The sequence below is a fragment of the Aythya marila genome, assembly GCF_965140915.1.
Source record: "Aythya marila genome assembly, chromosome: 2".
NCBI classification, from domain to species: Eukaryota; Metazoa; Chordata; class Aves; order Anseriformes; family Anatidae; genus Aythya; species Aythya marila.
In genome coordinates, this window is record NC_139043.1 from 80,689,021 (window position 1) to 80,702,359 (window position 13,339).

The window sequence follows — 13,339 nt, forward strand, 5'->3', positions numbered from 1 at the left end:
AGGCAGCTGCACCTGCTGGAGGCTGGTGGAGCTCTTCCAGCTGGAGCTGCCAGCGTGGTGCTGCAGGGCAGCCTGCCTCCTGGGTTGTGCCTTTGCTCCCTATCCCTAGCCATCCGTGCAGTCAGCATCACTTTTCCACCCAGGATGCATGATGCAAACAGCTCCCGAGGCTGCTTGTTTTGCCTTCCTGCAGGTCCGTCGCAGTCCCTGCTTAATTTTTGGTTGGGTTAATCATAGGGATAGCAGTGAGCTCAGCGAGGGAAAGGTGGCGTGAAAATGAAAGCGTTTGCCTTGCAGCATCTCCTGCTCTGTGAAAAAGGATGTGCCAGTGGTGAGTTTTAACCTTGGGAGACCTGCAGGACTGTTCGTGCACAGCATCTGCAGCTCTCACTGCCATCAGGCAGCCTGGACGTTTGGTTGGACTGTGTGTCCACACGGAGCCTGACACTGCTGCATCTTTGCTGCCAAGTGGGTGCTAAATGAAAGTTGCCCTGGACTTCCTTAATCAACCTTACTTTGCAACATAGATGCTGCCTGCTATGTGGAAAAACAGCTCTGCTTGCACACTATTTCTTAGAACATGCTGAGTGACTTTTGCTTGTAGGATGTATCTTTTGTGATGGGTAGAACCTGTTAAGTAGGTAACCCGGAACAGCAAGCATTGTTACTTGTCTTAGAATCAGTGGATCAGCTTTCTTTCCCTTACCGTTTATGTTTAACCAATGACACATTCATGCGTGGAAGAACTTCTTCCCCTTCAATGGTGACGTCTCCTGTAATGCTCGAAGATCCATCTGTGGGGTACTGGCGTGAATTGTTTGGCCTGTGGAAAAGTGCATGTGAAAACAAGCATGTTAATCCTTTACTCTGCAATGATGTTAGTCAATGCTTCTGTCTTTTGTAATGGACCTGACCTTTGAGGGAATAAATCAAGTGACAGTACAGTGTCATAGCAGTTTTTGTGTCTTATCAAAAGGAACCTGGACTGTACTTTGAATTTTCATCAGCTGTTTTTGTTTTAGCTTGTTATACCTGTTCTCATGTGTTCTTGAAACATATCTTGGAGTCACCTTTTCTGATGGGTTAGTGACTGTCTGCCAAGAGCAGGTTAAGAAATCCTACCAAATGGCTGTTTGACAAGGAGATACAACTGAGTCTGAGAAGGACAAAAAGATAACCTGTATACACTAACATTTTTACTTGGTGATTGTTTTTAGCAAGAGCACAGACAGAGCTTTCCAAACAACTACTTAGATGAATAGTCTTCTGGTTCATTGACAGAAGTTATGTTTCTCTTATTAAAAAGTAAGAGGCCTCTAGCCATAGTGGTATTATTTTTTAGCGTAGTGTTCTGTGTGCTACCTTTTCTTATTTTCAGTGCAGCTCTTCCATCTTAGTTTAGCCTATGTCAGGCATATTTTTTCAATGTTGAAACATGCAGGGATTCAGAGCTAGTAAAGGCCTGGAATACCTAAAAGTTAGCCAAAGAGGTTGGGTGCCTTAGTGATGAGACTGCCAGCTCTTGGCCTAGGATGAAAGCTTTATGCTGAGAGCAACCTCTTTCTGGGTCCTATAGTTTCTCATTATTTTGAGATCTACCACTAGGAATAATGGTCTGCCGTCTGTTCTTAGGTGAAATTTAAAGAAAAGTTGCTCTAGTAGTTGTTCCTTGCCCTTTTTCTTACCTGTCATTATTTACACTTAATGACTTTTTTTGTTTGGAGAGGCCTTACCCGGAAATGGGAGATTTGGATTCTGTTTCTTCCTTATCTGAGAATGGGCAAAGTTGTGTGTCCTACCTTCCGGGAGAATGTTTTTAAGCTTAATTATCATGCATAAAATGCACAGACACATGAAAGTGGAAATGAGCTCAGGCTTTGTCTTTTCTAGACAGTCACTTTAATTACTGGGCTAAACGGAGTTGGTCTCTCTCTGCATTCTTGCTTGGAATTGGAACTCTTTCAGGGTGCAGAAATAAAGGCCTGGATCCCTTCAGGCTGAGGAAAGCACAGAACAGCATTGGATAGTAAATTAATCTTATTCAAACTAGGGCCCTTCTGCTGCAGGATTCTTTTTCTTTTGAAAAGTGAGTTGGCACGGTTGTGTTATGTAAGGAGCCTGGCTTTTGTTTGCGTGTGGCCAGCGTGCTCCGAGGCTGTTTGCTGAACCAAGGCCCCACAGAGCCTGGTTCCTGGAACAAGGGTAGGTGGGAGATAATACTGAGCCAAGTGGACCGTGACAGTTCTAGGTGAATGTAGAGTTTCTCTTTTGTGTTAAGAGGTTAAATGAAGCGCTGCTTGAACTGCAGTGGCACCTCCTGAGTCAAGATGATGCCACAGTGGGCATACTTGATCATAAACATCGAGATCAAACGCCTCATTACGTTTCTGAGAACTTCCAAGTAGTCGTGAACATCTCAATTATCCTTCTCTTCCGCTGATGAAAGAGAGCATTTTCATCCTGTTATGATGACGAAGGAACTGAGCCCAGGTACAACTGTATTCTCATGATACAGGAATTGTCCTATGGTGCAGCATTTAATTGAAGTATGCCATGGAGACATGGCACAGCTGCATCTTATGAGTTACTCCCTTCTAATGGGACTCACAAGGCTTTGGAGGATGCCAGAAGAGGGTGGGCTATCTGCACATCTTCCTCTGTATAGTCAATGGAAGCTTATGTCATATGCCTCCTTACCTGCACCAGTCCATTAAAAATGGTTCATGCAACTTACTTCCTTCATCTTGTACCTAAAGGAAGTACAGGCTCTGCAGGGTTCAATGCCTAACTGATAGGAAGGAGGTTGTGATTTTGCTCCAGATAGCAAAAGGAGGTTGCAACAACTCCCTCTGTATAGTGAATGGAAGTTTGTTATGTGCCTGCTTACCTGCACCAGTTGGTTAAAAACTCATCATGAGGATAACAGGATGAAGGAAGTACTGGCGCTGCAGGGTTCAATGTGTAACTGATAGGAAGGAGGTTGTGACCTCTGGCCAGATAGCAAAAGGAGGTAGCAACATGGGTGGTAAAGCCATAAGTGAAAACCAGTTCTATAGTTGGCACCAGAATTCCTGATCATGCAAGAGCTGGACCATAGTCTCTGTGAAATTATAGTATATAAATGAATCTCTATAAATCCTGCATTTACCAGCGGGGTTGGGGTGAAATCAGTGTCCTTCTACCACTTGCGTTACTGATAAAAGACTCTAGTATGTAACCCGTGGTGTCATATACTCCCATTGCAGCATTGAGATTTCCCTTATCTCCCTTCTCACACCACAGCAGTGGGGCAAACTGCAGTTTGCTGTTTTGCTAAAGTGACCTCTGGTCTGAGTAACTGCTGTATTTGGATGGATAAAGTGCTTCTGAAGTTTCACGTAGATATTGGTCTGCTGGTAGGTTACTTCTGAGTAATGTTTAGCACTTCTTTTCATGTAACAAAAAAAATAATTTTGTTGAAACATGCCTCTTGTGTGTATTAAAACATTTTTTTTTTTAACAAACTGTGGATTTTTTTTTTTTTAAGATGGATTTTTCCACAATGCAAAATGTGGAAAAATGCTGGATTTCTCAAACTTTAGTACTTTGAAGACCTATTATGAAGAACTATTATATGAAAATGAGATTTTTGTGAATCAAATAGCAGCTTAACTAACATTTACTACTGAATATCCAGATCTTTACCTCCTGTCTTGTCTCTTGTTTGGGGAAGCTGCTGAAGCAGTGCTTTCTGACAGCTTTGTTTTCTAGGCACTATGACTAAATATCTGTTGCAGTTGCATTTAAATAACTCTGGGAAGTCTGACTGCACTGCAATCAGTCTGATTGTCTTTCTGTGTACTGATGCTTGTAAGAATACTTAGATGTTTAATTTCTTGGAGAAATGCCAAAAAATATTCTGGCCGAATATCCAACAACTGGGTTATATTGATGTTCCCCCCCCTACCCCCCTTCTGTCACTGGATTGTGAGCTGTGAATAGTGTCTATCTTGTATCTGGTGCTATCCTGCTTTACCTGGAGAGATGGTAAGATAAGAGTTTGTAGACCAATAGGATGATCATTTAACTCATAAAGCTAAGCTATGAATCACAGAATCATTTAGGCTGGAAGAGACCTCCAAGATCACCTAGTCCAGCCTCTGACCTAACAGTAACCAGTCCTCCACTAAACCATATCACTAAGCACTACATCTAAACGTCTTTTAAAGACTTCCAGGGATGGTGACTCCACCACTTCCCTGAGCAGCCCGTTCCAATGCCTAACAATCCTTTCAGTAAAGAAGTTCTTCCTAACATCTAACCTAAACCTCCCCTGGCACAACTTTAACCCATTCCCCCTCATCCTGTCACCAGGCACGTGGGAGAACAGACCAACCCCCACCTCGCTACAGCCTCCTTTAAGGTACCTGTAAAGAGCAATAAAGTCACCGCTGAGCCTCCTTTTCTCCAGGCTGAACAAGCCCAGCTCCCTCAGCCGCTCCTCATAGGACTTGTTCTCCAGGCCCCTCACCAGCTTCGTTGCCCTTCTCTGCACCCGCTCAAGCACCTCGATGTCCTTCTTGTAGCGAGGGGCCCAAAACTGAACACAGTACTCGAGGTGCGGCCTCACCAGAGCTGAGTACAGGGGGACAATCACTTCCCTAGCCCTGCTGGCCACACTGCTTCTTATGCAAGCCAGGATGCTTCTTGGCCACCTGAGCATGCTGCTGGCCCATATTCAGCTGACTATAAACCAATACTCCTATGTCTTTCTATGCCAGGCAGCTTCCTAACCACTCATCTCCCAGCCTGTAGCTCTGCTTGGGGTTGTTGTGCTCCAGGTGCAGGACCCGGCACTTGGCCTTGTTGAACTTCATGCAGTTGACCTCAGCCCATCGGTCCAGCCTATCCAGATCCTCCTGCAGAGCCTTCCTGCCCTTGAGCAGGTTGATACATGCACCTAAGCTGGTGTCATCTGCAAAGTTACTGAGGGTGCACTTGATCTCCTCATCCAGATCATTGATAAAGGCCCTAGGACTGAGCCCTGGGGGACTCCACTAGCGACCAGCCTCCAACTGGATTTAACTCCATTCACCATGACTCTTTGGGTCTGGCTGTCCAGCCAGTTTTGATGAAGTAATAGACTAGAACTCATGTCAATACGAGGCCAGAGGCTTTTGCAAATTGTAGACAGTGAAATCAGTTGTGTTTCTGCTTTGTAAATGAGAGCTCATATAGTAGCCCTACTAGCAGCAGCTTCTATGCAGGTGCCTTCATTTCTGTCAAATTCATCTGCTGTTTGGCAAAGAAATAGCAGGCTGGATCTCACTGAAACTGCATAGGCTACATGTAAAGCTATGGATAAGCAGTTCTGCCTCTTTATTAATACAGGCGTTGTCTGGGTTGAAACTAGGTGCTCTCTATTTCAGCGGCTGTCTTTGAATAGCCAAGAGTTGTCTTGAATGAGACTTTCAGATGTGCTGAACATCCTTATCTTAGTTTGAGGCTGCAGAGAAGGAGGAACAGTAATTTCGGCTCAAATTGAAATATAAATTGATCTTGAGACAGATGCTTGTGTGTGTGCTTGTATTTTAAATGGTGAGAGTGGTCAAGCCTTGAAACAGATGGCATAGAGAGGATGTCTGTCATGATCTATCCATGGAGGTATCCAAAATGAAACTGGATATGGCCCTGAGCAACCTGCTCTAGCTCATCCTGGCTTGTTCATGGATCTAGGACTGTGATCTAGAGGTCTGTTCATTCTAACATCAACTTAAGTGATTGAGTAAAACCACCACAGTATCAGAAGCTGAACACCCACAATCAGACAAGGAGGTGGTGTAAGTGCCTAGTTAAGTTTTGCAGCACATGAATAATGGCTGTGGGGTGAAACCCAAGCTTACCTAAACTGTAATTCCAGGTCTTTCATTTTACGGAGTATAAAGTATTGCCATCATGTTTCACCCAAAACTCTAGAGAAAATAGTCTTGGAAAATGTCAGAGTGAAACGGGAGGCTAGAATACTATCTGAAAACACAGGCCCTAATTTAGAAAATATGCCATAATTTCTTTCTCTCAGCTCTTCCTTTGAAGGGAGGAGAACTACCAGTTGCTCTAATTCACTTAATGCATTGACTTGTTATCCAAGGCAATTACAATTAAATGGTCTTCTGTTTTACTGCCTTTCAGCTGTTTCATGTTCCACAACTCTATGCAGACTGGCAGGACTCTTATCTTCTCCAGGAGCTGAGAGTCCAGACCGTGCTGTCTGCGCCTGCTCAGAGGAGCCCAGCTGTATACCATTACCTGCAAAAATGCATAATGCAGTTAGTGGGGGGTGTTTGAGCACAGGTGAGCTACAACACATTCATGATAAAGTGTAGATGATACAAGGTTAGTCCATACACCTGTCTTGAGGTGTTAACTTCCTTTTTTTTTTTTTCTTTCCATCCTTGTGCAACTTTGCTCAGTGTTTATGGCTGCTAAAAAGTCTATTCTCAGGCTGATTACTGGAAAGGGAAGTCATGGTATAGCAGCACAGATAACAGGTGTTGACTCAAGGATCAGTGGAGGCAATCCAGTTCCTTGTGCTCTTGTGCTTGAACAAGATGCCCACAGGATGTGGGCTGTAAAACATTGTCAACAGCAAGTGAATTATAAGATACTGCATACAGTGATATGTACCTGGTATAGAAGTAGATAAACTTTCTGGAGTGTGTTCAGTACTTTACAGTGTTAAGGTATATTCTAACAGTGCGAAGATATGAGAAAGACAGAGGCATAGTACCCAATCTGTGTTCGGGAAGCTGACTTGTGCTAAGCAAGCATGCTAAATAAAGCATGAAGGTTTATGATGTGGATAGCCATGGGGAGCTATTGCCACTGCTGCTCAGATTGACAAGGGGAGCAGTGTATCCCATTACCAGCAGCATATGAATTTCTTAGTTTTGTTGTTTATTTCATTTTTTAAAATGAAGACTGGTGACCATCAGCGTAAACAGTTCCTGTATTTCTGTATTCTCTAAAATGTTACGGTTTGAGCATCTTTCTCTCTATATACCTACAGCCAATCCAAACTGAAGAGATAATTCCCTTCTTCTTGTGCTATAATGCTCTCTCACTAAGCTTTGGTCTTGTTTCTCCTCTGACCGCCTCTTTCACATTATTTTAGCTGTTGAGTTTTGTGCAGAAGGCACAAAACTCAACATTTTCTATTTCCTAGAAAACAGGTATCTATGCAGGAGGACAAGGAAAATGGAGTACTGCCTGCTGTGGTGGACTGTGTGAAGAACAGAAAAGTTACTGCTCTTATTCCTGTAATCCAAGAAAGCTGCATAAAAGGTTTTTCAGTGCAGTTATGATACTGGTGTTCATCCTATTGTTAATTCTGTTTTCCACATCTTATTTCTCTGAAGAGTGCCGTGACTGAGTCTGAGTTTCCTTGTGCTTACCTGTGCTTTTATTTGTTCTGTTGGTGAGGCATGAAATACTTTCTCTCTTGACAGTTTCTCACACCTTTAGCCCAGCTTCTTTAGGCATTTGAGTCTGGACTTGAATCCTGATTAAGTTATTTGTTCTTACAGACTTGTCAGCTCTGCTTCCCTTTCTATGCTGTTGCATTACAGCTCAGGCTTGTTTTAGAAAGCATCATTCCTTTGAACCAGAAAGTGAATAATGGTGTGAGAGAAAGTCGACGTAATGGTAGGTGTCTTAACTTTCTCTCACAGGTACATGTTATCTTGCTCTAAATCTCTTCTTGCTAATTTGCTTTTTAGCCAAATGAGCAAAATAAAAGCTTTTTCTTATTGTTTCTCACCTCCTGTCATATGAATTCTCTTTTTTCAGTACCTCAGTCAAGGAATTCCTTTGGGTTCTGTACGTGTATGAGCCCATTCTGTCTAAAATACTCAACAAAGGAAAGCTATTGGATGGCAAGGTGAAAGAGTGGAATTCTCTCCTATCTGCCTTCTGTTATTAAAGTTCCTACTGTGCTTTTTTGTTTGTTTCTAGGGTGTGCACAGTTTTCACAATCTAAATCCATAATGAAGCCTGACAAACAACTTGATGTAAGCTGTATTGTCTCTTGTCACCTATTCCTTTTATGCGTCCTTAAGCAATTAAACTTCTTCACATGCAATATAAATCTTGTAACAACTTCTGTTTCTTCACATATGCACACAAGTAGTATACCTAAGTCAGGCTTTCTTTAAGAGTTTTTGTCCACTTTTTTAAGATATCAAAAAAAAGAATGGGAAACAGTTTTGCTTTGCAACTTGAATTTCATTTGACAGCAAGCAAATTGTCTAAGGATGTGTCCGACTTTTATCTGGTTGGAATCTGTTCAGGTTCCACTGAATAGCATTTCTCACTACCAGGAGACAACTCAATTGCATTGAGTAATGGTGCAGCTTGCATCAGACAGTCAAATCGGTCAGATAAAAGTTGGTGGTATCACACCAGCTTTGTACTGATGATCAGTAAAATACAGTGATCCAACAAGTATGTCAGCTACAAAAATTACTTGCCTTGGGTGTGGGATGCTGCGGATCTTTGTTTTTTGGAAAGTTTCCTAGAAGATAAACTAGTTGGTGCTATGATTACTATAATTGAACACATTTGAAATAATAGGAAGAAAATATGCTTGATCTGGAAAAAGCTGACTCTTAAATGTGGTAAGATAGTTACCTTTCTATGAAAGCTTTTTGGTTTTAGCTGTCATTTGACCCAGTTATTGCTGCTTGAGAATTCCTCTCTACGGGGAATTCCTATGGTCTGTCATAAAATTTTGTCTGTTTGCAGGGGGGAATTGTCTTTTTGAAAGTCTGTTCAGGTGCTTTTGCTGTAATGAAAAGATACTATGTCTCTGCTTCGTATCTGACACCTGTATAACTGTTAAAGACCTGCATCTCGGCTTTCTCATCGTTCACTTTAGAGGAGATATCCTTTTGTATGTGAGGTACATAATGCTCAATCTGTAAACTTCCACCTTTCAGGATGGTGCAAAAGCATGTGGCTGAGAGATGCACTGCCAGGTCTACTGTCTGTTCTTCTGTTCTTGGGTATTTGAAAGTATTTTGAGGTGGTATGTCACCAAACTGTATGGGAAGCCTTAAGAACATACAGCCAAAACAAACCAAAAACCACAAACACAAAAAGCAAAGTCACAAATAAAAAACAAACAAACAAAAAAAAACAACAAACTAGCAACTTGAAAATAGGAGATTCCTACTCAGACTTAATGTATAGACCTATGCCAGAAGTAGCTTGAACATATTTCCCACTCATGAAATGGTAAATGAGCCTTTCCTAAGGTGTATAGAACAATATGTATGTGTAGAAGAGAAGAAAGCCCCAAATCAGGCAGGGAGTGCTTCTGACTGTTCCTATATAGGCACACTGTGAATGACTTTTGTTTCTAGTCTGATACATTGCAAATCCTTCTGACTGCTCCTCTCGTCCCTCTCTGTAAGTGGCTGGTGCTATTCTGGATCCGGGACACACCACTGGGCTGTTTAGGCTGCTACTTGTCAAATTGCAGGCATCCTATGGTAGGAAGTAGGTGTGCCTCTTTTTCTAAACACTTCATGCATGTGGGATCTCCTTAGATGCATTAGGTGTGTCAGGCTTCATCAGTGATGCCAGTGGTGATCCATAACATCATTTTAGTTTGTTTCCTTTTTTAGAAGGGTGAACAGCTATTTTTTTCTGGTATACTTGCTACTTTTGTGATAGAAGAGATCTGAGATACAGTTCTCTAAAAGCATAAATATCTATATGGAGAAAGCTGTTTTTTTCAGATGCTGAAATTTCTGGCAAAGTTTTCTGGATTTTGTACAGCTAAATAATTGTGGTTTTCATGTCAGTGTAATTTTTCCCATGATTATATGGTAGTCTTCTGTCAAAATATTCATGCCAAAACTCAGCATGCTGTTTGCTTCTGAAATGAGAATATCATTACAACTCCATAGGATGTGCGGTATAAAAGGGACACACAAGTCTTCATTCAGATTTGCATACAGAAGTCTATATTCCTTCATCTTATAGATGGTGTGCCCGTACCAGTAGCTTTGTGAGATGTGTTTCGTGGGAATGCTTAAGAAGACATGGCCAAGAAGCCTTTTTACTGAAGCTGAACTGGCTGTTCCTGATCAAATGTTGTTCAGCTGAGCCCCAAGCCTGGTCTGCACTGGTGGAACTTGGCAATCTCTATTGCTTACAAGTTGATATTTTTTTTTATCGTGTCCTCACCTCCTCCCACTGTGCTTGCAGTGATACTAGAGAGGGAAAGAGCAGTTTTGGAATGACTGGCCTTTGAACAGCTTCAGAGGCTCTGCTGTTGTAGATCTGCAGACTCAGTAGCACCTGTCCTTTCATTACTGAAGCTGAAATAGTTGCAGAACTCTTCTTGAAGATGAGAAGGCAAGGAAGTCACAAAGACTAAGAGCTAAACTTCAGTTTATGCCCTTTCCAGCCCATTTTAGGGGAGTAGTCATACTCATAGCTGTTCCTGCATCTGTGGCTATGTGGTTTTGCTTCATGTATTTGATTTCTGTTTAATGCTTATCAGCTCATTGTAGGAAATTTAAGAAGTTTATGTTCCCATGTTCTTATTGCAGCCTTTTCTATTATGAAACAGTGCAACTGTTTCAATCCTTTTTCTCATTTTTGAAACTTACGATTAGAATGAGAAAGTAAGACTCCTATTTCATTCTTTAATAATGAAAAATCAGTGAAAAAATTCCTACCTAATATTTGCTGCGCTTTTATTAATATTCTTTTGCAGAATGTCATGGTGTAAAAAAAAAACACCATTGCAGAAACATTATGGTATGATTCTTTAATTTAGGGAGTGTGGATAGAATTTCAAATCGTTACACTGTCTATTGTGCTGCTTTTTAAACAGTATTTTTTATTATCTTTCTTTAAATTGGGAGGTAACACTTAAATGGGAGGACGCTGACTGCTTATTCCTCTTGCAGTCCAGTTCAGCTTTGCCACACGCATGCTGACAGTCCTTATCACCTCCAGTATATCACAGCTATCTGTTACCTTCATCAGTTAAAGGGAAGCATAACACGGATTTGGCAAACAGAAGGCATCCGGAGCCTTTACAGTACTAAAATTCCCTGAGCAATAACACTGTATTTGTATTAACACTGTATTTATTTTGATAAAACTGAAAACTGTAAAATAATGGTTTAAGTTATTGCTGATTCATAAATATTTTTCTTAACGTGGTGTCTAAAGAGTGAAATGTGAGAGAGTCCACGTGCATTTGAAATAATAGACAACCTCACAATCATTAAATGTTGTAGCTGGTGTTTGCAGAGGCAGACGTGCAGCTTACTTTTGACACCAGTTAAGTAGGCTGAGTTTCTGTTGGAAATTCTTTGTGTGATTTACAGAAATGCGATGGTGAACTTGCACTAATTAATTGAAGCTGTTTCATTTCTTTCTTTGTATGAGCTTGTGTTACTAGTGGATGGATTCTGTCACTTCAAGTGGGAACCTCCTTGCTCACGTGTCTACATCTCAGCAAGTTTCTAGGCAGCTGCTTAGATGGGTGAGAGTTATCTAGCTGATTAAGTTCAGAGTGCAGGCTTGTTTGATCAAGTGTGTGCTCCTACCTCAGAATAAGAAGAGTTGTGCTGTAACCTGTGTTGGCTACACGGATGTTTGCTCTGCTGACTGTGAAAGGTGCTCAGGGTGACCACCTGGTGGTACTTATGCAAATATTGCCCCACGTGGCACTTCATTCTGTAATGCGGAAGCAGTTATTTTATTTGAAGCAATCCATAGGATAGGCAAATGTGAGTTTGACTTGTAGTCTCTTTCCTTGTAGTCAGGAGAGCTTACATTACCTGGCCTCATTGATGTCTCATGTTACTCTATCACGTGTACTGTAACTTTCATCTTAAACCATGTGCATAGCCAAAAATATAACGGTTTTGCTTCCAAAACCCTCTGGAGAATTCAGGCATTTCTGTCTATTGGTTTACTGAGGCTGTGGCATTTCAATGTAAGCTAAAGTCTGTCCATGTTCCCCTCATAAAATGTTCCTATAACTACTTATAAATATTGGCGTCTACCATATGACCTGTGTGTGTTGAAGGACAGGATGGGGCCGATTTATAGCCCTAGATGGTAGGAAAAGGGAAAGGGTGGCCAAAAATCAATTAGAGATTCCTTCTGAAGGAAGTACAAGCCCACCTCCTTCAGGAAGGTCTAAAATCTTTTGAGTGATTCAGTATGCTGAACAAAATAATACTGGCTTGATCCTGACTAGTTCTTGAGTTTCAATGACAGTGGCTTTGGTGGATTTCTAATTGCTCTCATTAAAAGGATTTGATCTTATAGGAGTGTAATTGGCTAGTTATCAACACTTGCCTCTCAATATGGCTTAGAGAAAGGCTAAAGATTTTTAGTTCAGAAAGCTTTTTGTTTAGTTCAGTATTTTTGTACCTTCAGCTTTCCCTCTAGTATGTCTTGGACTCTGAGGGACAGATGGATGAGAGAGAGGCTTGTAAATCTATGGAATGAAGTGCATTGCCTTTAAATCTTCCTAGTTCCCTGTCTTCCTCTGAGAAGAAGCTTCATTTTAATATGGGAAAAGGGAAGAGATATACAAAAGACCTGGAGGAAAAGCTACTCTATTGTTCCTACCTTTACAGTAAGACTGTACTGTCTTTAGCATTATGTAGTTAAGTTTAAAACATAGCTCTGGTATGTGTTTGTATACAATGAGAGGCAGGTAGGAAATCACATTATTAAAATTCAGTGTTTAATTAAGTAAATTGCTATATTACTGAACATAGCTAAGACATTACTGCTTTTCCTCACAGTTAGCCGTGTTAACCTTCTAAGGTAGCATTTAATGTTCATCATAATTAAACTTGGCTATTAAGTAGAATAAAATCCCAAATTCTTGTAATATGCCCGATGCATCAAACTATACTAGGAAAAAGCCTTTATGGAGTCTAGTTTCATTCATTGTGAATTTCTCAGGACCTTTTTATTTAAAAGAAGGTGCTCTCTCATTGCAGAATCTCTTCAGCAATATATCCCTGATGGGGTAATTGAAAAACTCCACCTTTTCGTTCCTGTGTACAACAGACAAGTCCAGTGCCAGCCTGAGTGGTGCTTTTGACTTTGCACAGGACTAGTCACTCAGTGCTTACTACTTACACATTTCCTTGCTTGAAGAATCTCAAGTGATGTCTTAAAAATAAATGTTATTGCTATTCTGCGTTAAAGCACACAGTGTCCAATTTACAAAGATCTATAGCTGTGAATTCTGTATTAGCACACGGTTTCTTTGGTATGCCTCTAATTCTTGAGGTACATATGCCAAAATAGGAAA

The 13,339-nt window shown here is 41.2% G+C and overlaps 1 protein-coding gene across 1 annotated transcript in view; it reads left to right on the top strand.

Moving 5' to 3' along the window:
* The window catches only part of GMDS (GDP-mannose 4,6-dehydratase), a 405,498-nt gene that overhangs the window by 360 nt on the left and 391,799 nt on the right, over positions 1-13,339 (top strand). The gene's annotated exons all lie outside the window — the stretch shown is intronic.